The 4680-nt window shown below is 44.9% G+C and overlaps 1 pseudogene; it reads right to left on the bottom strand.

Moving 5' to 3' along the window:
* Window positions 1-3404: 3404 nt before the first annotated feature.
* LOC116983399 lies at window positions 3405-3583 on the bottom strand (annotated as a pseudogene).
* Between the last annotated feature and the right edge of the window lie 1097 nt (window positions 3584-4680).

Raw genomic sequence — 4680 nt, 5'->3', positions numbered from 1 at the left:
TTTGCTCTCTCTCTCCCTCCTTCTCTCTCTCCCGCTCACCATCTCGTCTCTCTCTAGCTCTCCCACTCCCTCTCTATCACCCTGTCTCCTCAGCATTCCTGGAATCATTGACGTTTAGCGGTAGACAAAAATGCTGGAGAAACACAGCGGGTGAGGCAGCCGCCTTGACCGCTGAGTTCCTCCAGCACTCTGTGTTTTTTGTTTGGCTCTGAAGTTGAAGGTGGTTCAGCGGGACGGGCATGGGCTCTGGGGAGAGGGTTGCGTTTCTGGTCGAGACCCGTCTTCAGACAATAACAAGTACTCTCACCGACGAGAGTTCAATTCAGTCTGAAGAAGGGTCTTCTCTCCAGAGTCGCTGCGCTGCCTGTCCTGCTGAGTTACTCCAGCTTTATGTCTATCTTCAATTTCAGAGAAATACAATTTCTCACGGGGGGCTTATAACGTCTCTAAACCCCTCTGGGACCCTCTGAACACCTCTAAACCCCGTATATCCCCCCCCCCCCCCCCCTATTTCCCTCTACAACACTTCTGAACACTTCTAAACCTATCTGAAGCCCTCTAAACATCTCTAAACCGTTTAAACCCCTCTGAACTAGGAGGCTACAAGGTGACTTGTATAGGCTGGGTGAGTGGGCAAATGCATGGCAGATGCAGTATAATGTGGATAAATGTGAGGTTACCCACTTTGGTGGCAAAAACAGGAAAGTAGACTTTTATCTGAATGGTGGCCGATTAGGCAAAGGGGAGATGCAACGAGACCTGGGTGTCATGGTACACCAGTCATTGAAAGTAGGCATGCAGGTGCAGCAGGCAGTGAAGAAAGCGAATGGTATGTTAGCATTCATAGCAAAATGATTTGAGTATAGGAGCAGGGAGGTTCTACTGCAGTTGTACAGGGTCTTGGTGAGACCACACCAGGAGTATTGCGTACAGTTTTGGTCTCCTAATCTGAGGAAAGACATTCTTGCCATAGAGGGAGTACAGAGAAGGTTCACCAGACTGATTCCTGGGATGTCAGGACTTTCATATGAAGAAAGACTGGATAGACTCGGCTTGCACTCGCTAAAATTTAGAAGATTGAGGGGGATCTTATAGAAACTTACAAAATTCTTAAGGAGTTGGACAGGCTAGATGCAGGAAGATTGTTCCCGATGTTGGGGAAGTCCAGAACAAGGGGTCACAGTTTAAGGATAAAGAGGAAATCTTTTAGGACTGAGATGAGAAAAACATTTTTTACACAGAGAGTGGTGAATCTCTGGAATTCTCTGGCACAGAATGTAGTTGAGGCCAGTTCGTTGGCTATATTTAAGAGGGAGTTAGATGTGGCCCTTGTGGCTAAAGGAATCAGGGGGTACGGAGAGAAGGCAGGTACAGGATACTGAGTTGGATGATCAGCCATGATCATATTGAATGGCTGTGCAGGCTCGAAGGGCCAAATGGTCTACTCCCGCCCCTATTGTCTATGGTTATATGACTGCGTCCAACTGCTGTCTGGTTCGTTGATCGGTTTGCTAGATGTGAACTATTTTGGGAGAGAAAAATGCTCACGGCAGACCAAACGTGTTAAACAGAAATTGGTCAGATATTGAGCTTTACACAGTGAGAAATCATGTGAAATAATCACTGAATTTTAAATGAATGTACCTGCATGTTATACTGTTTAGTTTGGAGATACAACCAGATAGTCTGGTTGATACAACCAGATTAGTTTGGAGATACAACCAGATAGTCTGGTTGATACAACCAGTTTAGTTTGGAGATACAACCAGATAGTCTGCTTGATACAACCAGTTTAGTTTGGAGATACAACCAGATAGTCTGGTTGATACAACCAGATTAGTTTGGAGATACAACCAGATCCACTGAGTTCGCACCGACCCGCGATTTTTGTTACAGATTTGACAATTTTGTTTGGCGGCCAATCAATCGTTGTCTTTAAGGGGGTTGCATCCAATCACCAACCAGCTTGCTTTAAAATTCCCGTCCAATCACAAATAGATCTCCTCCCGTCCAATCAGCCGCTGTCTCCAAGGGCATTGTGTCCAATCACATAATGCAGTTTAATGGTAATTAGCTGCTACGGTAAAGGTTGGAAGCAGCGGAGCTACTGACAGTCAAACGGGAGGGAGCGGGAGAGATTCACACAGTGTAGAATCCATCACACCCTAGTGTACAATTTCATAATATATACTAAATAACTGGGCTGACACACCTTGGCTGGGAATCTGGGGTTCACCAAAATTGTTCCCAATTGGGCCCCGCACCCCCTAAGGCCGGCCCTGAGAGTAGGGGCCCCGCCATCAGTTTTCTAATTGGGCCCCGCAATTCCTAGCACCGGCCCTGGGCCTGTGGTCCTGGTGCCCGAGTTAAGTAGGCTGACAGAGCACTTCTGGCTGAATCCTTCATTGTGGTGAAGACCTGCCAGAACTCCAGTACAGGTTTGTTGTAGTTGAATATGTAGTTGCTGCATTTGAATGGTATCTTCCCACTTCTTGATGTTCGCCAAGTATGTTACCTAGTGGATATGCGATGGGATGCTATCCTTGTGTTGATAGCGCTATTGACAATCCAGGCCCAGCAGAGGTCTTCCTAATTCCTGCAATCCAGGCCCAGTGATGGTCTTTTCAAATCTGCAATCCAGTAGTTTAATTTATCGTGGCATGTGCGTAGTACCAGGACTGATGAGGCCGTAGTACCTGATAAGGTAGGAAAAAAGGGGAAAAACATAGATTAGATTCCCCCCTCACGCTTCCTAATTCAGTGGGAATGAATTCATTGCCCCTGCCTCAAATTTGGTTTCTTGCGACATACATCGGTACGTGGAGAATTCAATTGAATAGTGAAATCGATATCGGGTGTTCCATATTGCTTTGTAATTCCAGCAATACTTGGGTTTAATATGTCTGTTTACAGTATTTAGCTCACCTAGTAGGTAAGTTTGCTGATGGTCGTATATTTTTGACGACCTGTAGTTTCCAATTGTTAAATAAATGTCACATGATATCGAATTATTCTGCCCTAGTGGTTTGTGTATGTCACTACTGTGATGTTGTTAATTATAAACGAACATGCAAAATGGTGCACTGCAGAATAATATGCTTTGCCAATAGAGCGTACTCAAAATTTCCAAACTAGGTTTTACGCCTAGTGTCTATAGTGATGACGACTCCAGATTAGTCCATATGCCACCATGTTTTGGGTGAGGGTAGTTTAAACATTAGCACCTAGCCTTAATGGAAGGTTCAAGTTAAGTAGCTGGAACAGCTGCTACTAACTCCCAATACTCTTGCCACTGTTGAATGGTAGGTAGATACCATTAATTGTTACAGGTTGTGTCATACTGACTCTCCTATGCCAAGTTAAAGATAAGTGGGTAGAGTGTTGAATACCAAATAGTCAACAGTAGAGGATTTATATTTCAAGGTACTGCAATACTGGTTGATGCGTGGAGTGGACGGAGCAAGCCCCTCCCCATCTCCCTGTTCAAAATCAATTGATATATGGTCCCTTGATAAGGGACGAGTCAAAATAGAACTAATAACAACAGATACTCCGCTTGATCTTAGTCAAGGCTGAGAGCGATGGTTTCAATCGTAGATCTATCTGGATTGCATGACAAGCTCGGCTAAAAGAATAATAGCTAAAGCTGTGATAGCTATACCCATGGATTAGTCGTCGTTAATATCATTGGAACATGCCATGACGATAGTTCCTTAATATAGCCAGGGCTGGTTAGAATATCTGGAACCAGTTTGGCTGTAATAGCCATAGTCGATAATTAATACTGCCAAGTTATCTCCAAGTTTTTTGAATGGGTACTGAATAGTATGCATCGTTTAAGTTGATGTCTACCATTAAGTATGCTTGGAATGAAAGGTTGGCAGTTTCAATATTCCAAGCGTGGCCTGGCGAGATACTCAAGTGGCAAGTCAATGACGGTGCGACATATACCATGTTGGGATTTTTAGAGCCAAAGGTTCATACTGGGTTTATTATGACCCCTTGATGTCGATGATGGCGACATTACCATCTTGGTTAGTTGGTACCAAAGGTTCATATAGGCTTCTATATGACCCCTGTATAATTATTACCCCCAGTTGCTAGTCCCTCATGTTCTTATTAGTGGGAGGGTAGACCCCTAGGGTGCATGCTGTACTGGTATTGTATGGTCCCTGGGAAGGGACATATCAGATATAAACTGATAAGGCAGTTACTACTAATCTTAGCCAAAAGGCCGAGCAGGATGGGATCTAATTTAATTTTATCCTTGAATGCTTTGTTAGTACAAACCCTTCATCTTTTGTGTGATGGCTGGAACCATACTTATCTTATTTCACTGTTGTTCCGTGGTGTGTTCATCTCTTCGGTTTCCAGTTCCTTGTCCGTAGGGATGGTGTTGTTGGGGATGGCACATTTTTCCAGGGGGCCCGCTCTGGACCCTGGCCTGAAAAAGCAGGGCTTACTGGGGGTTGGCATGCGGGGCCCCGAGCTTACACCAGTACTATTAGGTGGACGCCTACTGGTGGACGCGTAGAGGCACTGCTGCTGGTTTCGTGTGGTGCTCATTCCAGACCCTGCCCTCTAGATGCCGAATTTTGGATACTTCTCCAGTTTTTTAGGCTTGGTTTGATAACTTAGCCAGCTAGCAGGATCTGTGGTTGAGAGGTCGGCATTCTCACA

Source organism: Amblyraja radiata, chromosome 1 (genome assembly GCF_010909765.2).
Source record: "Amblyraja radiata isolate CabotCenter1 chromosome 1, sAmbRad1.1.pri, whole genome shotgun sequence".
NCBI classification, from domain to species: domain Eukaryota; kingdom Metazoa; phylum Chordata; class Chondrichthyes; order Rajiformes; family Rajidae; genus Amblyraja; species Amblyraja radiata.
Note: the sequence above shows the minus strand (reverse complement) of the source record. Positions and strands in the feature narration are given on the sequence as shown.